Source organism: Lepidochelys kempii, chromosome 10 (genome assembly GCF_965140285.1).
Source record: "Lepidochelys kempii isolate rLepKem1 chromosome 10, rLepKem1.hap1, whole genome shotgun sequence".
Taxonomy (NCBI): domain Eukaryota; kingdom Metazoa; phylum Chordata; order Testudines; family Cheloniidae; genus Lepidochelys; species Lepidochelys kempii.
In genome coordinates, this window is record NC_136389.1 from 11,775,441 (window position 1) to 11,802,297 (window position 26,857).

Consider the following 26,857-nt stretch of genomic DNA (forward strand, 5'->3'; position numbering starts at 1 on the left):
AAACTGTATTCCAACCAGTTACTGGTAGTAGGAAAACTTTTTAGTAGTTATATTAACCTCATTGTTGAATTGGTTACTGATTTTGTAACCATCTTGAAGGAGAAAAAATAATGTAGGCTAGTTTATTTTCTGCAAGGATTTAGTTTTGTGTGGATCATGGAATGGTGAGTGCCTAGAGGTGAACTGACAGCAAGACCAGTTTGTGCAGGGGGGCCTGTTGCTGTTGCAGGCTGGTGCTTTGGGGGAGAGAGACCACTTAGAAGTGACCTGCTCTGAGGAAGGTCTCTCTGCTGTGCTGCACTTCTTGTGAAGATGAAGGCAGCTACAAGCAATCCCATTTGTGCAAATTAGGTGCAGCCCTGGGGCTTCCAGCAAGTTGTCAATCATGTGAACAAAAGTTTGGGCTCCCCTAATTTAAACACACCTAAAATGTATCATACAAAAGGCCCAGAGGAGTTTAAATTCTTGTCTCTTTCCTCACACGTAAAAGGCAAGAACAGGAGAGCCCGTTATTCCAGGTCAGAGGCAATGTCATTCATCTGAGTTCTGAACATTAGTGCCCTCTCTCTCCTATGATACACTCAGCTTCAAGAGACTGGGGACCGACTCTTAGGAGTCCAGAGCAGCAACACAGAGTTACTGACTCCAAGCGTCTGAGGTCTTTCTCAAATCGCTACAGTCATATTTTTTTAACTTGCGGATTTTAAATGTAGGAAAATTATTAAAAAACATTTAAAGGTGGCGTTGCATACAATGGCTCCGATTCATCTTCATCTGTGTGGTGTTCCTGGAAAATTAGCATCAGCTTCCATTTGTTTCCAAATGTGCAACCTCCAGTCAGTTATGTCCACAAACCAGTGCCTTAGTGTCAGGATTCAAAGTAGCAGTCTGAGGGAAATAGGATCTAGCTTCTGAACACTGACTTTTCAGAGTGAATCAGCCCAAAGGTATTTAGCAGAGATGTACACATTTGGAACATCCACGATAATCCATCGCACTCAGTTTCTTGCTCCCACCTAGTTCACATGGTGTCCTGTAAATACAAGACTGGCTCAAGGCCTGCTGGAATGGGTTTATTTTCACATGGTCTGTGTTTATTTTATCTAGGTGTGCTTTTTATTTCTTTGCAAGTTCTCCTGGCCCCTCTTGTCTACAATGTGACTTATCAGGCTTTCTGCTGTTTAACAGAGAATTCAAAGAGGAGTGTCCATCAGACCTTATTACATTATACTGAAACAGTGAATAATTCTTCATTTTACATACTTTGCACTTGTATTGCATTCCATTCAAGGATCTCAAATCAAGCCTCCCACTCCAAGGTGAAGTAGTGGATTATCATCATCCCTAGTTGACAGATGTGGAAACAGAGGCCCAGAATGGTTAAGTGACATGCCTAAGGTTGCATAGTAAATTAGTGGCAGAACCAGGGACAGCATCTAAGCATCCTGACTCCATTTGTGCTTTAGCTGCACAAAGACCCTTCATAACTTACCTCCCCTTTGAAACTGAACGAAGCCCTAAAGATGACAGTTCCTTACATGCTTGCACTGAATGCCCAGCAGGTGGCAAAGCGAGTGTGGAGAGAAGATATTCATATTTGGGGAATAAAGGCCACATTTATTCAATGGAATGGCTGCCCTGTGCCACTTTATTTGCAACGTGAAGAAAATAACAGGGCCAAGAAAGGAAAATGGTAAGTCTAGTATTGATTTACAAAATGCATGTCCCTCCAAGAAACCAGGGGGAGAACTGAGGGAAAGAGGGGTCTGGTTTATAAGGAGAAAAACACATTGCCTTTGTTCACCTCCAACCCAGCTCATAACAAAGTCTCTGCCAGCCACCAAAACTCTTTTTCAAACTCCCGTCAGATCTGAAATGCTCTGCACGTGGCCAAGTGCTTAGAATGCCGCTGGCTGCTCCCACTTCCAAACATCTGCTCAGCTGAGCAGCATTCCAGATAGGCTTCACCTTTTCCAGCTCCAAGGCAATGTGTATAAACCTCAGAGAAGGGGGCAGGGGATACTTCAAAAGAGTCTGCAATTGCTTTTGATAATAGCCCCCTCCCGCCACATGTGGGAGGTTTCCACAGGTAAAGAGAGGATGCGCCTCGTGCAGAGTACCAGATGGTAGACTCCATACTGCTGTCTCCTAGGACTAAGAATGCTGATGGACAAAAGGGGTTTCCTTTTCTTTTGCATGTTATTAACAAAAGAACCCACAGTTCATCTTAAAGGAAACTAACAGCTGCAGCACAGTGCAGAACAAAACTGTAGGGAGGCTGTGGGGGAAAGCACCAAGCAGTGTGCACACCACTCCTTCTGCTTCCCAGCCTCAGAGCATACTGCCTAAAATGCATCTTAAGAAAAACCCTCCCTGCTTTTTAGAACCCCTATAGTCCCTGTCCCTCGGGAACAGATGGAATCTTGCTCTCACTGGTGATTTTATTTTGATCTTGGCAGGTTCCTGAAGCTTGTGATGGGTTGCTTCTTCGGCTGGTTGCTGGCACCATCTACAGGCCCTACGTGCAAAGGAAGATTGAGATGTTTTTATCATCATATTACAGGAGAAGTGTCTTGCCTCAGTGTCCCAGAGTAAAGGAAGCACTAAGCCTTGAACCTCCCTGATTGGCACGAGGCACTCTCAGCATTGGTCAGAGGTGGAAAGAGATACAGTTTGTTTTGGGTCCAGATGGAAAGCCACCTTTTTCATTCACTTCCTTAAACATTTGAGAGAATCTTAGTGCAATGCATTAAATAGCAGGAGCATATTCTCATACCGCTAGTTCATATTACAGCAGTGCTTCCTACATGGATCAGACGGGGATTGTGAACACATCTGAAAATGTTCTCTCCCCACAAAGGAGTTAGTTTTGGCCAAAGGGGAGGAGGAATGTAACTTAGATGTTTGGAATATTGCGAGTTGTCTGCTGAAGTGTGTGGCTTGAAAATGTGGCTGTAAGAGACATACCCACAGGATTGCTTTTCCAAGCCAGCAGTTTGTGGGGCATCTACAACACATTCAGATAGGCCTACTACAGAGCAAGCGTCATAAGGAAATATTTAATAGTGGAATATTGATGTTTTCCATACTGACCTTTGACTCGCTTTTGTAGGACCTGGCCTCTGGTCTGACCTGCATTGCTCTGCTGAACGGTGCTTGGGGGAGTGTTGCCTATCTCCAGCACTTGTAATGGATTTTCTTCTTGATAGCCTGAGAGAGAAAGACAGAGACCTGTACTAGAAATAGTGGGAAAGGAACACAACTTACGCAGCAAGCAATGACAATTCAGTATAGGATTCACTAACGGACCAGCTGAAATAAATGGAAGGGCTGCAAATGAAATGTTAACAGTGGGAAACAAACTTAAAAAGGAAAGAATTTAGAAGTGGTGGAAGGGAGCAGGATGGGGATTGAGACTTTCAAAGTCTCCACAGGGATATGAATGCCAGATTCCAGTTAAAATTTAATGGGAATTGGGCATCTAGTTCCCCTAACCAGCTTTGAAAATCCCACCCTGAAGTCCTCTGTGTTCAGCCACAGACCAGGTGTAGCATTTGAGCACAATGTGCCTCAAGCCTGACCTGGACTGGCTAGCCCTCAGGCTGTGAGGTGCTTATACCACAGGCTCATTTAGTCTTTGGCCTCTGCTGAGGATGCCAAAATGAAGGCCAGCTGGTTCCAGTTGTGGACACCTGTCTGCTGGGCACTGGTCAGAAACCAATAACTTGTTTCATATATGATGCTGAACAGAAGTGAGATGATAACTTTTGGTCACTGCAGTATGGGGACAGATTTGAGCCAGCGACTTCCAGAGGAAACGCTTCTGAAATCCTATTACTCATCAGGAGCCATCAAGTCTACCTGAAACACAGCTTTTGTGCATCAGTATAAGGCTCCCTAGATAAGTTCATTTTCGGCATAAACCTCTGCTGCGGCTTGTTTCTCAAAGACTAATCCACATGTTGCAGCCATAAGGATATGGAGTCACATCAGGAACCTTGTATCAGAGGGGTAGTCGTGTTAGTCTGGATCTGTAAAAGCAGCAAAGAGTCCTGTGGCACCTTATAGACCAACAGACGTATTGGAGCATAAGCTTTCGTGGGTGAATACCCACTTCGTCGGAGGCATGTAGTGGAAATTTCCAGAGGCAGGTATAAATATGCAAGCAAGAATCAGGCTCTGGATAAGGAGGTTAATTCAATCAGGGAGGAGGAGGCCCCCTTCTAGCAGCTGAGGTGTCAACACCAAGGGAGGAGAAACTGCTTTTGTCGTTGGTGAGCCAGTCAGTCTGTGTTTAATCCTGAGCTGATGGGGTCAGATTTGCAAATGAACTGAAGCTCAGCAGTTTCTCTTTGAAGTCTGGTCCTGAAGTTTTTTTTCTGCAGGATGGGCTGCCTTTCATATGCTATTGCGTGTCCAGGGAGACTGAAGTTTTCTCCTACAGGTTTTTGTATATTGCCATTCCTAATATCTGATTTGTGTCCATTTATCCTTTTACATAGGAAACCTTGGGTCCTACCTGTATGGTGACTGATGGGGAATTTGACCTTTGTGGCAGCAGGAGTGGCATGGGATAAGTTGCTCATGATCTTCAACGCCTGGAAGAGTTTAGCTCGGGGCAGCTGGTCCTCAGAAACTGTCCATATTGTGGCTTGAGGGAGTCCGATGCTTTGCTTTCCAGAGCTGAAAGACACTATCAAGGATTCTGTTGACTTAAACCTCCCAATTCAGGAGGCTTTATTCTCTGACCATGGGCCTCATTACACCAAAACAGGTTCCCTCGCTCCCTCGCTATGATTTGCTTTTTACTTAACACTTAAGGTGTTTTTCATCTTCCAACCATGTTAGAAACATCAATCAATCACCACCACGCTCCAGAGAAGTTGGTAGATGTTAGTATATCCATTTTTGCAGATGGGAAACTGAGGTAGAGAGAGTAAGGGAAATACCCAAGGTTACAAAAGGAGTCAGCCTTGGGATAAGAACCAAGAGTAACTGCCTCTTGGTCCTGTACTCAGGCATTAGGCCATGTCATAATCTCTCCCACAGTGCCCACATATTAGCCCCAAAGGAATCATATGTGATTAGAGTCTTAAAAGAATTTTACAAAGGCCTCATTACATGATATGGCACCAGAAAATACCAAACGCCATCCAGCTTCAGCTTTTGTGGGAAACAAGCGACATTCCTGGTCTGAGTATTGCAACATCAACACAAATGTCAGAGAAGCTTGACACCCAGGCAAGAGTCACTTCATCATCTTCGTCCCTCCAGATAGACATGCGTACAAATATTACTTTGTGCCTTGGATGCACCGAGTAGAAAATACATTGGTCTAGGGGAACTGGCTATTGATCTAAAGGTATCTGTCATATCACTTCCTTGTCCCATAATTTATGTTGTATCTATCAAGGTGTTTATATGACTCATCACAAGAGTACCTGAGCATCTCATGAACATTCATTTATCCTTCCCACCTGTGTTGCAGGGATTACTACTATCCTTGTTGTACAGACAGACAACTGGGGCCTGTAGAGATCAGGTGATTTGCCTATGTCGATCATGGAGGTGGGAGTAGAACCCATGGCACTTGGATCCCAGCCTGTACCTTATTCCTCTGGGAATGGAATGTATTACACACGGATATTTATCTTCCTCATCTAGAAAACTAGTCTCCGACTCCTCACTGCATAATACGACTTGCAGCCACGATGGGTCCAACTGCTGCGTGCACCTTGCTCTTGCCAGAGGAAAGTGCTCACTGTGGCGGTAGACCTTGAACTCGGTGCCTGCCAGTACTGACCTGGTGCAGTGGGGTTCTTGGCAAGCAAAAGAAAGTAGGGCTGAGATGAGTATCTGGATTCCCCAGTTTCCTAGTAGGTGTTGTTTTGGATGATCTGTAGCTGTCACTGTGAAAAACACACACATGGAGGCGTGAATAGATTGAACTACATATATAAGAGCCAGGCACTTGGCCCGTTAGAGGGAGAGGGGAAAGCCAGTCAGCCCTTCTGGAGTGTTTGGAGGCACCTGTTTGGATTAACTTCTCCAAAATGTATGGGAAACCAGGACTGATTTAAAAGCAGGGGTGGGGAGGGAAGATCCAGGGTGGAAAGAGAATTTCAGAACTCAGGGAAACATTGAGGGGACCCTGAACCCACTTAAAAGAGCTTCATTAATATACATTGGTTAAACACTTTCACACTGATTGGTTTACAACCAAAGTCCCCCTCACCCCACCCATTCCCTGGAGAAAATTCCTACTAAAACACAGAGCTACCTAGCAATTGCATAATACAACAGGGACTTCTTTCCTATTGGCTCCCTTTTCTGGGGGTTCCTCTATCATGGTCACTCATTTGGGGATCTGTCCTCTAGGAACCAAGTCTGGCTTAGGACTCACGTTGGAGAGACTTTGCTGGGCTCTGCATCACTGGGCAATGTTCACCTTAGTAAGTATGTTACTACAACATCTTGGTTTCCCTTTTCCTCTCCCCTGCCCAGCCCCCATAAAAAGCTCAATGCAAGCAGCTGGCTGTTTGTACTGTCTGTCAAGTTGCCTCTCACTCCTGTTTTATTCTGTCATTGGTTTGATCTCCGCACAGTATATCTCCACCGATAACAGCAGATAGTTGGTGCTTCGGCCACATTGAAAATATAACCGCAGACTCTACACCAGCCATGCACAATCCAACTCAGAAAAGACAATGGGCAAGTTACATAGTATAAAATGACAGGGTCAACAGACCTCTAGCCATAGCAGCATAGGTCGCACTCTGTAATTAACTGCTAAGCTGCAAGGCCCAGGAGAATGGGGCTGATGATGGGCACGTGGACAGAACGGATGGAAATGCATTCACCTGTCTGACTCCAAGACAATGGACGGAAGCTCAAACTTTGCTCCACAAGGAAGACCTTTCCTGTTGCCAGATAGCCCTTTTCTGGCCTCTTTGTTTAGGTCCAGCTGCCGAGCTATATTCAGAGCACAGCCACCCTGGGGCCACAGAAAAAAGGGAGGTTGGTGGGACTGTAGGCAGACACAACGTAGATTTTTTTTCAGTACAAACCCCTCTTCACTCAGTCAGCTTCTTTACACACAGATCTCCTAATGCAATAGCCACCTGCCCTCTCTCTTGAATCCCTCATTACAACAAGTATTTTGTTTTCAGTTTGAGACGTAGCTTTGGCCTGGTACTGAAGAAGGAGCAAAGAGAAAAATCTGAAAGCAAGGGGCATGTAAGAGGATTTCCTCACTTCATCTGTGTCTGTAAACCCTCCAGCCCATAAACCTAACGGGCTTTGTTTGGCTCAAAAGGCACCAACCCACAGCACAGCACAGCTTCCTACACATGCCCAGTTACTCTTGGAGCCTTTGCAACAGAGCAAGCCTCCTAATCAAATGCAGGGAAGCTGGCTGATGAAGCATGTGTGGTTTCCTTCTCCAGGATTCAAAGCCGCAACCTGCCATCACCCAATAACATTAAAGAGAGTGTCTGGAATAATTTTGGTTCCTGTATATCAACGTGACTGACAGCAAGTTTATTATTCAGAGTGAAAACCAATTCTGTGTTAGGTTTATTGGAGACGAGTCATAATAAATGTGAGGAGCTGCCACTGGGGAGTCCCACCTGTTATTACAAGACATTAAGAAGCTGCCAGTAAAATATCACTATCACAAGAAATACTCACAAAATCTGCAAAATGAGCAGAGACTGGCAACGTATTCCCCTTTCCTTCTGACCACGAGTTCCTAGGGTTCGAATGCTGGCTGTGGTTTAGGCCACCAGGATGCCGTTAGAGGTGATGGACACCTTTGGTTGTCAGGGGAAGCAGGTTTACCCACAGTAATTCTGGCTCTCCAACTGTACTGTCTCCACGGAGCTCCGCTGTAGGAGCTTAGTGCCTGGCCACAGAATCTTCTGAGTCATAGCTGTCAGTGAGGGGCATACATATCCCTCAAACCCAACATGATAGGGACTGAGGGGAATACCCTGCCCCTTCCAGCTGTCTCTTGGTTCCTCTCAACCTCCAGAAGCCGTAGGCCTTAAGGTCTGAGACAAACAAGATGTAGATCCACTAAATAGCAAGATGACAGATTTCAGACTAACAGCCGTGTTAGTCTGTATTCGCAAAAAGAACAGGAGTACTTGTGGCACCTTAGAGACTAACCAATTTATTTGAGCATGAGCTTTCGTGAGCTACAGCTCACTTCATCGGATCCGATGAAGTGAGCTGTAGCTCACGAAAGCTCATGCTCAAATAAATTGGTTAGTCTCTAAGGTGCCACAAGTACTCCTTTAAATAGCAAGAGTATCTCCACTAAGTCACACCTGAACACTAGCCATTCCTCAGGAGGTGGGCTGAAGAGGACCATCTGCTGAATGGTGACTGACCTACCATCCCCCCCAAATCAGCATGCAATGTGGTATCGAGGCTCCAATCCAGAAAAGTACTTAAGCCTGACACTGAATAGAATTAGCTGAGCTGGTTTCAGCTCTGCCTTACCCTCAGCGTGCTGGACATCACAGAGTGAAGCAGGAGCAGGTGGGTCAGGGTTCCCTCTTCTAGCTCACGGCAGTGCAGTTGATACAGCATCCCCAGCATCTCTGGGACAGGGATGTCATGGCCTGGAGTGGGGATGAGAAGGGAGAAAGTTAGGGATCACGGGAGAAGGAGCAGCTGGCCTGATTTTTCAAAGGTGCTGAGCACCCACAGCTTACGTTAAAGCCAAGGGAGGACAGTGCAGAATTTGGCCCATAAGCAGGAAGACCTCTAGATGGAATTATTTCTAATGTTCCCCATTTGTCATCAGCTGCTCTCACTCCAGAGCAGGAGTGGTGCTGGCATTTTACCTTTGATCAGCATTTGCTGCTGCTGAATGATTTCCTCTCAGAACAGCCCATGCTGCTGCTGGATGACAAAATCCTTCTGGCATAGCAGATTCTCCTTGTACAAGGCATTTGCCTGCAACTCCGTGTTCCCCACCTCCAGCTTATGAGCCTTGCAGAGAAGCCTCAGCACCTCTCGCTGGTCCTCACTGGTGATTTGTTTGGGTAACAGCTTCTCCATCTGGGAGGCTTTTTTCTTGGCATTGGCTAAGCGCTGCTCCAGCTCTGACTGAAAAGGAAGATAAGGGTTTGCATGCACCGTGGGTCTGCACTGAGGTTTGCTAACTTTTATTTATTAAATGCTCAAGATATAGCTCTGGTATCTGATCCGTTCCAGCTATTTGCAGCAAGAGATTATACTTCACTCTTCCTGGAAATGGGACATGTGCACATTTTGTTTAGCAATGATGAAGAAGACCATCCACATTCTGGTATTGCTCACAATGTGGCTAGGCAGTGTCCAAACACACAGGAGGAGACAGCCCCCGGCCTGAAGAATTTACCAATGTGAAATGCTGTCTAAGTGTAAAGAATTACTGGAGTACCATACAAACACCGGCTAAGGAATCCACCTAGCACTCCTCAGAAGGAGGTACAGAAACATGATTATCCTCATTTTAAAGGTGGGGAAAAAGAGATAGAGAGAGTTTGTGACTTGCCCAAGTAAGAAGAAATCAGTGACAAAACCAGGATTAGAGCTCAGGAATTCCTAGCCCCTACATCCACTCACTATCCATGTTACCCATATCTAAGTTGCTGTAAACATCTCTGCATGACCATCTTAAATACTGGTGTGGTAATTGCCCAAAACCACTCTCCTCAATGACTCATAACAAATATCCCTCTGCATCCCAGAGGGAAATACAGGTACAATCTCTTCCCCTTGGTTTTACCATAGTAAGTGCAGCAGTGTCACACAAGCCTGTGTTATAGAGCGGCCTGTATGCTGACACCATATTCTCAACCTCTCAGCTTCAACCTGCAGACAGGGCTCCCAATGTCCTTCGGAACTAGGGTTATCTGCTGAGTGGCCAAAGCGTACGAGGGGACCTCTGCACAGAGCTGACCGCTCATGTGCATTTTCTATTTCCTCTTTCAGGTCCTCTAGTATCTAAAGCGCTTGCTCTGCCTCCATGCGATGCCCCACTACGCTGTTGACATCATAGCCACCCTGGTACTCCAGCTGGGGCATGGGACCAGGCTATGGAGAGGTCAGGTAAGTGCTTTATGCTTGCTCTCACCTTTAAGGTTGCTGTTTTTCGTAGCTCTGCCAACAGCACGTTGATCTCCTCTCTTGCTACAGTGACTTCATGAGGTTCCAGGGAACCTGCCCCCCTCTACTTCTGTCTGCCTCCTCCATGTTTTCATCTTCCTTTCCATTCACCAGCTTGTTATAACGCTTCCAAGCATGTTGAGTCTTCTCTCGTTCCCAGCTGCCAGCAAAAATACATGAGTGAAAACCATTAACCACCAAGGGCCCAGCAACAGTCAGTCAAACGCTAGTTAGCCAGTGATCCAATGCCATATTTGCCCAGTCTTCTGGTGCTTTCCCCATTTCTTCTTGTGTGGCAACAGCTGAACTAACTACACAAATGCTGACAGCACCGTGGTCAAGAACATAACATAGAGCAGCCTGCAAACAACATCCTAATTTCTAGGGTGGATATAAAGAGAGTCTCCAGTGATACATTTAAACTGCAAGGGCACACTGCCTCTGCCATCACTACAAGCTGCTGTAGCAGCAGCAGCTGTATAGAGATATTTACTGGACATACGTCATCGAACGGAGATTAAAATTCAGGTAAGCGTCAGAAAAACAGTCCTATAAAAATTTACAGAGGTTTTGAACAGACTGACCGATAACAAATAAGCACCGTACTCAGAACTTACCACAACTCATAGTTTGTCCAATAGCAAGGACTGGTTTAGCTCTATTTACAATGGGAAAGTGTACCCCTGCAGAAGCACGGGCGTGATACCTCAGAGTTGCAGATGTTAAGGCCAACAATCCAGGTTTGCCATCACGAGTTAACATAGATTTCAATGAAAATTCAAGGCCAGGGGAGCGATCGAACACAGGCTTTTTTCTGCTGTGTGTAGAGGCGGGGGGGAGGGAAGGGGGAGAAATCTACCATTTGCACTCTCAGCTGTGGCTCTAAACTTTATGCTGGAGAAAACTGGCAGACCCACCTGCTCAAGGTAGTATTACTTTGTATCAATGACACTTTTGACCACATGCAGCCTCTATGAATGAAGAGCTAGTCTAACTCCTGGCTTACATTTCGCAATGGGGGCTAAAAGCCACAGAGCTTCCCATGCTGGAGATCCAGTCCCTCAGGAAAGACACCACCTTAAGTTTCTACATACAGTATTGATGTTGTAACTGATAACTGCAGCGTGTTGAAACCTGACCTCAACCATGCTATCTCACTCCCATCAGAAGCACTAGGAGGGATCCAGTGCTTGTGTCCAGATGCCAGAATCCTCTTCCTATCATAGTGCAGCACCCAATTAAATCACTATGCCCCTATTAGGTTATTCTGCCCAGTGGTCTGCGACTCTCCTGCCTCAAGACCATGTTGAACTACCGTGGATGTTTTATCCCTTTCTACCTTTTAGAAAAGTCTCATTTCCAAACAAACTCAGATACAGATTTAGATATTTTTAAAGGAGTCTCTTCCCCTGCAGAGCCCTGAAAGAGTGATAGCCATCAAGTTCTTGCCCTGCAGAACCCCTTCCCCTCCCTGGGGAATGAATACATGCAGGATATGCAGGGAACAACTGACTTCTTGCTGGACAGGAGACATTGTTTACGGGCTCCATCTGTAACAACCCAGTGCCGCAGTAGGAATTGAGGGCACTTTGCTAGAGATGCTCATGTCTGTGCATAATCAGGCTCGAAGGTTGCTCTCTCCTTGTTGGTTCAATCTTGTGCATAGACTTACTCTAACTGCTAGACCAATTGCCAAAGGGACAGTTATGTGAGCTGTTCTGTATGCATATGTATGAGACTGGTGTGTGGCATGAACCAAAAAAACAAATCTGCATCACTATTTCTTACTGAAAACGTAGGCTACATCTACACTGCAATTGGGAGGCAGGATTGCAGCACATGCAGACATCCCTGAGCTAGCTTACTAAAAATAGCAATGTAGCTGTGGTGGCATCGGTGGGGGCACAGGCTGCCTGCCTGACTACGTCCTCAGGGTCCCAGGCAGGACTGTACTCAGGCGGCTAACTTGTATCGCCAACAGTGCACTGCTATTTTTAGCAAGCTAGATCAATCAAAGCTAGCTCAGGTATGCCTGCACCTGCTGTAGTCACCCCTCCTGATTGCTATGTAGACACACCCTAAGTGCCTTTGGCAGGGAGCTGCAGTTATGTTACATTAGAGTTTCTCATCGTGACGGCAGGGAGCCACACATTAATTAACTTTGTGCTCATCAGTAAGTGCTTAGCTATGCAGTGGTCGTACTCACTCGGTAATCGTTAGCAAATGCCTGGAGGTATCAATGTGTAGCTCAGTGTTGGTGTTCTCCAGCTCCATGAGGCTGCGGCGCATCTCTGTTTGCTCCTTGAAAGCCCCGGTTAGCTGCTCCCGTAATTTGTTCATCTCTTGCCAGCTGAACGCCTCCGGTGGGAGAAAACAACAGCTCTTCTGTTTCCAATCTGCCAGCATCTCAGAGCAATCCCTTGGGACCGATAAGGCCCAGAAGAGATTCCTTTGGGGGCTATCACCCATTCCATGTGTTATGAGACATTGCTGAATAACAGAGGTTCATATCAGGCATCTGTTGGGTCAGTGGTAGTGTAGTACTTTGAAGCCAATGGGACTATTAACTTTCAACATGTACTTAAGTGCTATATTGTATCATGACCAGTTAGCCCCAAAATAGTTTTCATCGGTGCTGCTTGGAAGGGAGTGGTGAGAAGAAGCCTGCATTGCAGGGGCACTTACCTAACTCTCAGGGAAGGAAAATCAGAATCTGTTGCATTGCTTTCCCCTTCCTTGTTACCTGGGAGCTGTTTTCTCTGAAAATTGGGCCAGGGTATTTGTGGCTGAGATCTACTAGCCTTTGGGGTGAGGGGGCTTGTCTATCAGACACCTTTACTATTTTCTGTTATTGGAAGGAACATTCCCCATGGTGAGATCAATTGAAAAGTTATTCTGGAAACAAAGTACGCCAGGAACTGAAACAAAGCTTTCTGGCCTGACACAGTATCAGAGCCTGGAGATGCATGGGCAGCAAAATAATAATAATTACATGATGTCATTTGCCCTTATATATTGATTGTCATCACAGGATCTCAAAGCCCTTTTCAAAAGCAGATAAACCTCATTTTCCAGTGGAGGAAATTGACACACAGAGAGGCTAAGTGTCTGCCCAGAGTCACACAGCAAGTCAGTAGTAAAGATTGGAATGGAATCCAGGTTTCCTGACTCCTAGTTCTCTGCTCTGACCACTAGACATTGCTGCCTCTTCCACCTTTTTAAAAGCACCATGTGTCAGCTCTGTACCTGTAAAGATGGGACAAGGGAAAAGACTTGAAAGCCTCTGTAAAGGAGACAAAGACAACTCAGATGTGATAAAGGGAGACTAGAGGGGAGAGTTTGATGAACCCATACTATCATAACTGTATAAAAAAATGATTTGCTACAAATATATGATCAGCAGCTGGAAAAGCTAGAGCCCGTCTACAGGAATGCCTTTAAAGGACACATGAAAGGGACAGTATGGAGGGCGTACGATAATCACTTCAATAAACAAGATGATTACAAAGAGGCACAATAGACAGAAATGGAACCTTGACATGACCAGCATCTACCCCCAGCTCTACCTTGTACGTCCCTGAGGTCAGAGCCGATTGCACTCTTCTCCTTTTCCTGATTTTCAGTCTTTGCCTTCAGACCCGCAATCTCCCTGCGTAGCTGTGAAATGATGCAGGTGTACTGTGCAGTGTGATAGGAGACATTCATCAGGTTTCGTTTTACCTGGTGGTGAGAACACACATGGTCATTAATCCCACAGCCTGCTCTGTCACTTCGTAGCACAAGGGCTGTAAAATAAAACATCCCTTCCTAGGAGAGGAGCCCTAGATCACTGAAAGGGATTCAGGAACCCTCAATCTCTGGGATACTTGTTTGTATATCAGTGTCGATCTACCTTCACCCCGCAGGCCTTTCCCTCTGCCACACCCATCAGCCTTCCATTTTCTCTGTCTCCATTCACTCCTTTCTGCTTGCTCATTGCCCTCTACCCACTTCTTTCTGCTGTCCTCTCAGCCAGTATGGTATCTACCCACTGCTTCTTGCCATACGCATTGCTGTCTTACTTCCATCACAACCCGTACGCTGTACGTTATCCTCTCCCTTTCCATTACACCTGCTTCCCCATCCTTTCGCCATGTTACTAACTCCCTGCCTTATTGTTAGGCCTTCTCCCCACTGCTTTCTTCTGTGTTCACCACCTTCAACCAGGCGGCCTTTGTTCTCTCTCCCATCAAGCCTTCCAACATGGATGCTGTGTAAACCACTTGCCCTCTCTCTCCCCTGTCATGCGCTGTATCCTCCTTTCCCCCCCAGCATACCTTCCCCTCCCCATGGCATGCTTTTAGTCTACACAATTGAGCTCTTGGATTGCCTGCTTGCTTACCCTGGTCTTGATGTTTTTTGCTCGATAAGCATAGATCAAGGTTGTTCGAGATTCTTCAAAGTAGATGCTGGCAGGACTGATGTGGGCAATCATAACTGTCCTGCTGTTCCCCCCTAATGAGTCCTAAAGGAATGCAACATTTCCACTGTTTAGCTTTAAAAGAACAGAGGCCAGGCATGTTTGGAAGAAACAGGAAAGACACACTAAGTGAAAACATACAGACCTTAAAGAAACACTAATTAAAATGCTCATTTAGATTCCAGTGTAGGATATTGACTAAGGGCTATAGGAAAAGCTGGTCAAAACATTTTCAGAAAACAGCCTTTTTGACTAACTGGGAATGTTTGCTGGAAAATCTGTTTCCATCAAAATACCAGAAGTGTTTCACATTATTTTAAATGTTTTTTTTTTTCAATATTGTGTGTGTGTTTAAATATATTTTTCAACCAGCTGTAGCAGTAGGATCAACACCAAGTACTTGGGCTGAGATTCATGCCCAAAGCAGTGAAAGCACCCTAGGATCCATAAACAAATACACCAAATGGCCGTGGTTACTCAAGTCACCTTTGAAGTTCATCGTCACCAGTAACAGCACACTAGCACAGTCCGGGACTTCCAAACCTTGACCCCTTCTTTTTGTGGTAATGTGGTCACAATAAATTACTGGGTGGATCTGAAATCCCACACAAGATCCTGGACTGATTTCCTAAACTTAGGAAGGATAAAGGGGTCAGGACATGAGGATCAGCTCTCAAGTGCCACCTGACTTGTGCACCAATACAAGCCAGCAACCGATTACCTTCCTAACCAGTTGCAAACAGTACCTTCAAGAAGCGTGTGAGTTTGCTGTCTCGAAAATTGACATACTGGGCCCGACTTCCTCCCTTCTCACTCAGGGCACTGATGCAGTTCCCCAGAACTAGCAACGAGCGGTTGATATGGGCTCCCTCCTTCATTCTCTTGCCTCAGTTCTGAGTCTGCTTGGAGAGGGAGAGAAGTCACTTCAGAAAGACAGAGTTGTACTGTGGGAATGAATTCACCCATGCAACATTAACATCAGGATCTGCATTTCAAAGCATCAGCTTCACTCACAAATCTACGTGGAAACCAGGACCAGTCAGCTCTGACATAAGTGGGTACAGAGTCCACTGAAATCTCACAACAGAACTGAATCTGGCCCACGGCCTCCATTAGATGTTTTGCAGTAAACTAAAAATCACCCTCCCATGACTTGTTTTCTGCAATTGGGGTTGCAAACATAGAAGATCTAACATCTTTCTGTGGAAACATCTTTCCATCCATTCAGTCCAATACTAGTCTCCTCAGCTGCCAATCATGTTGGATCATATTAAAGAAGTTCTGTATTAAAATCACAAATGAGTTTGATTCCCCAGAGTTTAAATTCCAGGGTATTACTAATGAAGAGGTCTCTTGGTTTTTGGTGCTGTTTCTCTCCCTCTGTGTGTGAAACTTGCAAGCTGCTAACTGTGTTAGTACATTCTAAGACAGAGTCTGTTCTCAAAGCAATTCACACAGAGAGAGACTCAAAGCAATACTCTAACAACAGAAACAGCACCCAGAGACTCCCCGCCCTTTTGTTGTATTAACAATTGTGATTAAAATAGAGATAGAGGATGTATGTGGATGGATGCTTGGTGTGGATAATAACTGAATGATCAGGGAGGTGCCAGCCTAAGAATCCAGTGTCCATCGGCTGAAGAAGGCGTCAAGTGGAAATAACCAGACGACCCCCCTGGAGGGCAGACTGGAATCCACCCAACAGCCTCAAGGATGGGAGAACCAAAGAACAAGATAACATCTTGGAGCCGTCAGGAATGTGCTATCTGCTGATTGATTCAGCAACAGCATGATGAAGCAATTCCCATAGACTGGCATAGGAAGAAATTCCGATAAAAATAGACTCTAAAAAGTGAGAACTTTGGGGTCTGATTCTGCAAACCAACTTCCAGGAGCATCAGATGAGCATCTGACAAGGCCCTGCTCCCTCCTCATGTCCAGGCCACCTGGCCAGTGGCTTGGCATGAGCAACTCTAAGGCTGGTAACTATGATAACAACCTTGCAGAACCTGTGTGTGTGTGTGTGTGTGTGTGTGTGTGTGTGTGTGTGTGTATGAATGAATGAATGTGTGAATAAATATGAGATTGAATGGAATGTTATAGCTATAACTAACTGCTTACTATGATTCTTTCTGTATTCACAATAAATGTGGTATTTTGCCTTTTTCCCTTTAATAAGATCCTGCTGGTTTTTATTTTATTGGTACAACAATCATTTCTGTGTATCTCTGTTGATATATAATAATAATGCCTAACTTGTATAGCATTTGTCATCAGTAGATCTCAAAGCGCTTCACAAAAGAGGTCAACATCATGCTACCCATTTTACAGATGGGAAAACTAAGGCACAGAGAGGTGAAGTGACTTGTCCAAGGTCACCAGCAGGCCAGTGGGTGAGCCAAGAATAGAACCCAGGTCTCCTGAGTCCAACCAAATATAGTGCCTTGATGGCATCCAGCCATCTGCTTATCCCACCCTTCTTGTCATTGACCCTCCCACTGATTTGTAAACTTTCCCTTCAACCAAGAGGAGTCCAAGCCATGACCTGGATGCTGCATTTAGTCCCTGGAGCCTTAAGCCAAGGACCATCACCAGCCTCATCACACATTTTCAGGGTGAGGACAAAGCTAACCGTTTGTAGATTTTTACTGCTGATTAATTCAAATAGCAACAGATTTATATTCATCTTTCAGGAAATTACAGGCAAATGCCATGGTGTGTAGTGTGTTTTGTACATCCTGCCAATTGCACAGCTTGTTATATGTCTAGTTGTTTTCTATTTTAAAATTTCATGTACATTTACATACATGTTTAGTGCAGTCCTTGGGCTCTTGGCAAATTGTCATGGTGGCCTTTAGTACTGCAAAGTGTCAGTGCTTTGCTCTAATCAAAGATCTGGCCACCTCTCCTTCAGTATCTCCTTCCATCCATCTAAATATCACTTATCCCCACCAAGTGGTAATGAACAGTATCAAGAAGTGGCGATCAAAGCCTTCAATTCTCCTGCCTGCTTGTCCACCTCTTTCTCACCCAGTTCCATATTTAATCAATACATTTTCACTGTCCTTTTGATGTCCATCTACCATTCTGAGCCCTTTGCCTAAGAGTCCATCTGTCTTTCAGACAGACTGCATACCAGTCTTGCACATCCATCCTTTCTGTCCTCTAGCACCAGTCCACCTATGCAGTATTCAACATGTCTATCCTTCCAATAATTCATTGTCTTCTATCCTCTTTTCTATCTTCTCTTCCTTCCTGCAATCCAGTGTTCCACGTAGGTTCTATTTATTCTGGCTTCCATCCCTTTTTGTCCTTCCAGCTACCTACTTATCCATACTCTCTTCATCAATGACACCAATCTACCATTCCTCCTCTTTCTAAATAGCTGCCACTGTTTTTAGGTATCATTTTCAAATTCTCACATTTTGCATTGAATCATGCACTCAGATGAAACATTCTGGCTCTGATCTCCTGCATTTCCTATCTGTATTTCCTCTATGCAGTCTATGAAAAAAATATTCATAGCTGTCTTTGTACGGGCCTACACGTCAACAACACACAAAGGAGAAAGTTTAAATGCATTTAGTTAATTCCTGCACTAAAAAAAATACATGGCCCACATCACCTGAATTGAAATGTTGTAGTCACAATGGTTTTAAAATGTCAAATACTCATGCAGTCATGTTTTCCAGGAAAGTAAAATACACACACACGCACGCACACACACACACACACACACACACACACTGTGTGAGCTTTTTCATATCTACTCATTTCATGACATGCCAAAGAACTAAGGCTGAAGAACTGCAAGTTGTACCTGGGGTGCTCTCTCAGAACCAGCCAAGTCAACCGTGAAAAGCTTCCCCACTCGCACGTCCTCTTTAATATTCTTCGCCCGACACTTCTGTTTCACTGTGACCTGGAGGACTGCACGTGAGCAGGAAGATGACTTGCTGGCAGCGGTAGGCTCCTGAGTGCGTTCTTTGTTTCCTTTTGTTAACAGCGGCGTGATCTAAACAATGCAGAAAAATATGCAGAAGTTTAAAGACCTGCTCAGGTAATAGTACAACTCTCTCCTTCAATGACAGTACCCGAGAGGGGTTACAATGAGTAAGTAAACAAAATAAACCATCCCGCGTGTCTGCCGGCATTGGACCAAGTTCGGGTCTCACTGAAGTTGATGGGAGTTTTGCCTTTGACCTCACTGGGACCATGACCTGGCTCATTGGACAAAGAATTGTATAATTATTGGGGTTTCACTTTAGGAGGCTTTACAATGGGCTGAGGTACGTTCTCCTGGGATGCATGGTGCCTTGGCATGTTCTCTCACGTTGAACACAAAACAACACTGCATGACATAATAGAATACAATAACATGATGCTCCCTACCCTGGTAGCATTATATAACCTTAGAAAAACTGCAGATCAAAGGTCAGGTTAAAGTCCTAGCATAACTTACCTCACAGTACATATCAGTGAATTACAAAAGCACGTTTCAGTTATCTCCTCTCTACCTACAAATAATTTTGTTTAACAGGGCTTGTGAACACAGGTCCTGGCATTCCTATCCTTTCAGAAAACTGGCAGTCACTTAGGGTATGTCTACACAGAAACGAAACACCCACGGCTGGCCCGTGCTAGCTGACTCAGGCTTGTGGGGCTTGGGCTGTTGGGGCTGTTTTATTCCCATGTAGACTTCCATGCTCAGGCTGGAGCCTTGGCTCCAGGACCCTGCGAGGTGAGAGAGTCCCAGAGCTCAGAAGTCTACACAGCAATGGAACAGCCCCACAGCCCGAGCTCTGCAGCCCGAGTCGGCTGGCATGGGCCAGACATGGGTTTTTCTTTGCTGTGTAAACATACCTGTAGCCTATTACTGGCCCATATAGCTGATCTTTACTGCTTAGCTACAGATTTCAGCCTGGTTTCTACTATTCTTGTGCCTGCCTGATTAGTCCTTTCTGAGCAACTCACTTCATTAAGTAAGTCCTCATAGGATCCTGTTACGTGAGATGTCTTACACCAAGGAAGGCTATGCCAATATTTAGATGCAAGAGCCTCTTAAAATATCATTATTCTAGTGCACTAAACATCTCCCTCCCTCTGGAATTTCTTTCAGATTTACCTCCTGTGCATTTGTAGTGGAGACTTCAGTAATTCCTGCTATCTGGATGCTACCCCTAGCATCCTCTCTGAGGTCTAGGAATCCAGTGGATGGATTCAGGAGGTCACGGATCACTTTGTTACAAATCTGAAGGAGGAAGAGAAAGGCAAAGGACGTTTGTATGTTTGCACTCCTTTGTCCTTAGGTCAATAATAAGGATTAAAATATATTGTGCATTACATTGGCTTTGTACTTGTTGTATTTCCCTGGAGAGGAGAGGAGAGGCTGAGCCCCACTCCAGTGCATGGCTGACACAGGAGATAACATGAATGGATGACTGAGGAAACCACTCAAATCCCTGTTACCAGTGAGAGCTGTCACAGAAATAATAGCAGATATACTCCCTGTAACAAAAGTGTAAAGCAAAAGTGGTATGAGGCAAAAAGCCATTTATCAACTCCTTTATGTATCTTAAATTTATACACAGGGTGAGTGCAATGCATTTGTCACTGCCCCCACCGTGAGTCACAAGTCGGGAATGAGCCTGGGATTATCAGCACCAGCGCAGGCTTTTACCACTTAAACCAGAGGCATAATTATTAGCCGGTAAAAGTAGTAGGTTCTTATCCTCTACGTGAGCCAAGCTCTCTAGGGAGAAATGTCACATTTAGCCAGCGTGTTATGCATTAAATTAAAAAAAAGAAACAAGAATTCTAGACCCAAGGTAGGAGTCACCATAGGGGAATGAATGCAGGAGCCCCGGCTCCTAGATTTATAGCTTCTCCCAGCAGGAGTGTCTCTAAGCTATTCTTTTAAAGCATCTTCTACACAGAATTGGTCCAGATGACAAAACAAAGACACCTCACCTCTAGGTACGACATGGAGACGGTATAATCCATGTTGTCACTGGTTGTCTCAATGGCTTTAAAGAGGTCATTTAGGGTGCGGATGTAGATCCCAGGATCACAGTCTGTCCCTAGCACAGTGTAGGTTTTCCCTGCCCCTGTGAAAGATTCAGGGAAGAGCAGCACAGATCAACTTCCAGAGAAAAATTATCTTCTAATGTAATCCACGGCAGTTTATCAGCAGCCGGATCTGCCCTCCTGTGTGATCATCACACAGACTCAGCTTTGCATAGAGAAGCCCTCCTTCCCCCCCCCTTTTTTAAAAGGAAAGATTTCTCTCCAATATTAAATCTATTTTCAAAGTTACTACAGCTCTGCTGTCCCTTTAACTTTTAAAATAAAGATTCACATCTCGCAGCCAGAATGGTATTTTTATTGCTCTGTTCTAACGTGATCAACTAATTGGCCTTGTTACTTCAGATCAAGTCCCTATACTTATCGCTGCCCTATCCCGGCTCCAAATCCAGTCCATGCCGCTATTGCTCCCTCTGTGGTATAATATTTATGTTACCTGTTGGGCCATATGCAAAAATGGTTGTGTTGTATCCAGAAATGACTCCTTCTACCAAGTTTTTGGTCGTGGACACGTACACCTCCTCCTAGTCAGTCAGAAAGAGCGTAGGTCTTCGCTGGAAAATATTGTTTTGCCTGACCTAACACAAGTACCCCATGTCTAAACTTACCACAACATTCCTCTCTCGTTCTCTACGGTTCACTCAGCACATTTCATTTTCTCTTTACAAATTCTGTGGGCTCCAAAATCATTTCTGGCTCCACAGAACAAAATAATTTTGCCAAATCATCAAAACGGCTAACATCTTGCTGAAGTATCTAAAGATGCGTGCAGTGTGTCAGGGTCCAAAAATAAAGTTTGATTATTTTCTTAGATTTTGAATTGGGAACGTTTCAGCTAGAGTCTTTGCATCAGTGGAACAAAGATGAAAATACTATTTGTGATCACGTCCTCGCTAGTGCCATCCATGCTCCAGCGGACTGTTATGTTTTCAGCATACACACAGAAAAGTTAGATAAAAACACAAATACTCTTGCTGGAAGGTTGCAGCGTAACTCTGCTTTATTTCTTAGCATTCAGAACACACGAGAAGTGGCAGCGTTCAGTTATACTACAGTCCTCAGTCCACCACCGACACTTTTTACAAAAGATACTTTATTAGAATATAACCACAGATATGGAAGTCACATACGACAGAGAGAATAGATGAGGACACACACACACTGCATTCTCTCTCTCACACATACACACAATATATTTTCACAAATATACAATATACTAATTATAATATCATAAGGCAGCGTCTCTCAAACTGGTGTCCACAGACCCCTGGGGGTCCGCAAGGGTAACACCAGGGGAACCGCCAGCCCTTCTGATCAACTCCTCCCTCTCCCTCCCAGTGCCTCCTGCATGCTGGGGAACATGTTCAGGGGCGTGCAAGAGGCGCTGGGAGGGAGGGGGAGGAGTGACGCACTCAGGGGAGCAGGGGGAAAGAGGATGGAAGAGGAGAGGGGGCTTGAGGGAAGGAGTGGAGTGGGGGCGGGCCCTGGGGCTGAGCTGCGGGGCCGCAAAAATTTTAAATCGAAATAGGGGTCCTTGAGTTGCTAAAGTTTGAGAACCGCTGATATAAGGGAATACTCTGCAGGGAAGCATAAAGGGTCTGTCGCCACTCATCTGAGATGACTGCATTACTCACAAGAACCAAGACCATGTGTGTAATACAGACCATCCCGAACAAGTGCTGATAAAGTCTTCATATCACACCATAGCGTAGTTGCCAAATACAACATGACACATCATTAGCTATATGTTAAATATGTTAAGGGAAAATTCTTTATAAAAATGCATTGGAACTCTTTTTTGTATCCCTCTACCTGTAAAGCCAGGCACCTTAGCAGGAATTGGCTGTGCCGGGTTCCAAGGGAGAGAAAAATTAAAATTCATAAATGTAAAATCTTCAAAAAATGACCTAATATAGATTTGCTTTACATAAATATCACAGTTCTAAAGTCCAGAACCTCAGGCCCTTCGAGGGCTAGAAGGGGCTGTAACCTACTGGAAAGCTGGAATTTCCCCTTCCCAATGGTATAAAGCTCCCATTCTCCTATTTCTCTCCCCACGGGACTGTAAGTTATTGGAATTTAATGCAGCGACATTTTTATTTTAAAGCTGCGGACTGAATCTTGTCCATGCTGGACATCAGACAGAGGTATCATTCCACATGCAGGGGGAGCCCTTAGGGAACCTTGTCTGGCAGGTTGTTCTAAAAGGAATGAAGGTCATAGCTCCATTGCCTCCAACAGAGCCATGACTATTTATACCAGCTGTGGATCTTCCCCAAAGTGTCTGTGTGAAGCGGCTAACAGGTTTGGAATGTTCAAATAAGTCCTGGGGAGATGGGAGGACAGGTGTTGCAGTCATAGACAGGTGTTGCAGTCTAACTAGTAACTAGATAAGAAAGATGTAGGGCAAATCCCCAGTAGCTGGTCTGGGCACTTCAAGAGCTTGGCGGGGTTTTCCATTCCCCTCCCTGTGCCTAAAATTCCAGAAGCATCCAGTAAACATCCCAGGCTAATTACTTGCACAATTTCACTTGCTGGAGAAAAGCAATTTTTTCTGAGCTATGCAGACAAAAAAGAATTGAAAATAGTAAATATCTAGGGGGCAAATACCCAAAAGACCCTCCTGATTTGTGTCCACAATCTGTAGTTGCACATGCAAAGTGGGTAAATGCATGAGTGTCTGTCTGTGTGATTTAACATTGGATTCCACCCACGCACCTGGGCACAGAGAATTTACATTAGGCATTTTCTTTGGAAATGTGGGCTGTAATACTTTTAGGCCCTAATCCTGCAACTGATTTCATGTGGTATCGGGATCAGTGCATGAATGGGATCTTGTATTCCACCTCACTTTAAAGTTTATTTTTAATTAGATAGCAAAAACAAAAGTTAGTGTCATTCATCCAGGGTTAATGCCTTGTTTGATTGACAGGCATTGTGCAAACATACACAAAATTATAAACCATTCACTGGTGGACTGAACTGCTGAAGCATAAGACTGTCAATTTCGTTTTAGGCATCAGTGAATGGGTGGAAATGGCTCCAAGTAAACTATACTTGAGATTAGAATAGTAACGTTATCTAAGAAACCACCAAGGATATTCAACTGCCAAAGAACCCATGTTCACTTCATTTGTTACAGTAATTTTCATGGCTAAGAGAGAGAGATTCTCCAGGGTAAAAATGATCCTTAAACCAATGCAATATCTGAATCCTTCCCTGTCCACTGGAGGAAAATAGAGCTCAGGGCTGGTGAGGTGATCTCTAAATAAGCTATACAAAAATAAAGTTTGTTATCAAGCCAGCTTGATGGCCTTTAAAGAATGATGTTCCACAAATAACTCAGTAAATGGAAACCATGCTTGTAAGAATTTGTACAGGGAAAAATAGATTTGTTCCCTTTTCGCTTCTTTATGATGTAAAAGACAGCCTGCATGTTTCACAGCAGTTCATTGTTCCCACATGACACAGATCTAAGGTCTGCTCATCTGGAATACTGTGTGCTGTACTGGTCACCCCATCTCTGCGAGGCTATTGCAGAATTAGAGGGGTTTCAGCAAAAGCTGATGAAACTGATTAGGGACCTGAAGAGAGATTGAAAAGAATGGGATTGTTTTCCTTAGAAAAGTGATGATGAATACAAGGGGACATGACGAAAGTCTATATAATAATGAATAACCTAGAGAAGGTAGATGGGGAGCTTCTTTTTTCTCTTCTCATAACACACAAACAATGGGACATTCCATTAAATTAAAAGATGGCAAATTCAAAACGGATCAAAGGACATTTTTTTCCCCCACACAATATGGGCTGAAACTGTGGAACTCATTGCCACAGGATGTTGTTGAGACAAAGAATTTAACGAGATTCAGAAAGAGATTGAACATTTCTATGGATATCAAGAACATCCAGTGTTACAACAGATCATGTTAACATAAATTTTAGAAGGAATATAAACCATGAAGCATTCGGTTTAAAAGCTCCGAACTGTAGGTTGGGACTCCAAAATGGGTCACAACCCCATTTTAATGGGGTCGCCATGAGTGGCATTAGACTTGCTGGGGCCTGGGATCGAAGCTTGAGCCCCACACTGCCTTGGTTGGCGGGGCTCAGGCTACAGGCCCCCCGCCCAGGACAGTGGGGTTCAAGCTTCAGCTTTGTCCCCCACCTGGGGTGGCGGGGCCTGGGCAAGCTCAGGCTTCAATTCAGTCCCCCTGGCTGCGGTTGCATAATAATTTTTGTTATCAGAAGGGTGTTGTGGTACAATGAAGTTTGAGAACGCCTGGCTTAAACCAATCTCTAACTACTAGGGATCTGGAGACCTGATGCAGGAGGGAAATTATCCCACATCTGCCTAATGCGAGCTTTCTTGAGTCTTCCTCTGAAAGTGCTGGTATTGACCATTGTTGGAAACAGGATACTGGACTAGATTGATCTTGGGTCTGAACCAATCTGGTAATTCCTATGTTTGTAAAGTTTCCAAAATTCACAGTTTTGTCTTTGGACATAATGTCTTTCAAGCAGCCCTGGTGAATTCTCCAGGGTTTAGTTCCTGAGCAGTTTCATGAACCTAGCCCTGCAGGCAGCTCCCACAGGTTGAGAATGAACCAACTCCTGTAGGAGCACTCTCAAGGGTAATCCCCTCTTTTTCCCTTCCTTCCCCCCAAACAAATGTCATGAAAGCAGTTCAGTCTCCTACCTTCCTCCTAGCTCCCAGCCCTGGGAATCTGGGGACTTCTCAGGGGTCTGCAAATTTTGTAGCTGTCCTAACAACCACTGCCCAGGTTTGCAGAACTTTTAACTCCCCATAACCCTTTCCATGTTCAAGTGAGTCACTGTGTTTGTTCTTCATCATGACAGAGGCACCAACACTTAAGCACCTGGGTTCTCCTTCCAGGAAGCCACTAGCTACCAGCTCAGCTGTAAACTCACCCATGCTGCTCTGCTCCAACCTCACCTGGTCACCCACCCAATGATAGCAGCATTTTCCTCCAGCTCAGCTTCATTGATTGGACGAATCCAAAGAGCCACCTGCACACAGACACAGGAATTGCGCTGGTTATAAATACTCCCCCAGCCAGCTCAGACTGATCCATCACTGAGTCATTCTCTCTGTTCAAGTGACATGATCACCTACTTGAAATAACTTTATATTGATCTTTTTATTCTCCAGGATTTTTTAAACCACCACAGAAGCTTAAAATATTTAATTCCCCAATAATTTTCACTTTTTCTTTCAATAAGTGCTAATTCCCTACTACCCGCTCTGTTTCTAAAGTAACAAAACCCAAGACCATTCTGTTTTGCTTACTTCTCTGCCCACCAACACCATCGCCATTCACAGATGTGGGAGTGTTTCTGGATGCTGCAGAGCTGAGACACATTGTGTTTCTATTGTGTCCCCAAAACACTGATTACAATGATAGGTTATTTACTTCGTGGTGTCAGGGTAAGGGAATTTAAGTTGCGTGAGCACCCAGATTTGTATATTTTGGCCTTAGAATTTGATCATCATAAAAAAAATTACCACCACTTTATATATTTAAAAGGGCTAAAACTAAAACAAACATGAGCTGAAGAAACCAAAGAGGAGCGCACAAATCTCTTATTTGTTGAATTTCACTACCATATGGGTGAAATTAGCCATTTTGCAGGACCTACAAAATCACAACGGTTTTTGCTCTTTAGCATCCCCATCTGGAGCTACAATGAGCAACAGACTTACAAATCCTTTTCCTAGAATACTGCTGCTAACATCATGATGCTGCCATATAAACAGCTGCAGCCACACTCATTTTAACTATCCAAAGCTCAGGGAGAAGAAAAATTAATAAAACAAAGAAGACACACTTAGGAAAGATATATTTTCAAACAGCTGGAGAAAATGCTACCCAGCATGCAATTGACACTATATCTGTGACACAGCAAACATTTAACAAAGGTTTAAGATTACATCATGTTTTGCTTAGTGTAATGTTGAGAGATGGGGCCAAATCAAAATCTCAGATCTAAGCACCCCTGAACTTTGGAAATATTCTAGATCTGAACTCGGCAGCTTGGGTCTGTAGTAAACTGTTAGTTAGTTACCCATAAACAATACATAACTCCATAGCAATCTATGGCTATGTTGTCCCACACACTGCACTGTGCCCA

At 44.5% G+C, this 26,857-nt stretch overlaps 1 pseudogene across 1 annotated transcript; it reads right to left on the reverse strand.

Annotated features, from left to right (window-relative positions):
• Positions 1 to 1,616: 1,616 nt before the first annotated feature.
• On the reverse strand, positions 1,617 to 22,415 carry LOC140918183 (kinesin-like protein KIF19; annotated as a pseudogene). The gene is made up of 15 exons (XR_013636387.1): positions 20,591 to 22,415; positions 19,746 to 19,871; positions 18,441 to 18,635; positions 15,367 to 15,519; positions 14,543 to 14,665; positions 13,728 to 13,881; positions 12,368 to 13,407; positions 10,130 to 10,321; positions 8,853 to 9,117; positions 8,506 to 8,627; positions 6,861 to 6,994; positions 5,804 to 5,909; positions 4,520 to 4,683; positions 3,094 to 3,210; positions 1,617 to 2,518 (listed from the first exon to the last, which is right to left on the reverse strand). The product of XR_013636387.1 is annotated as a kinesin-like protein KIF19 (transcript).
• Positions 22,416 to 26,857: the final 4,442 nt, after the last annotated feature.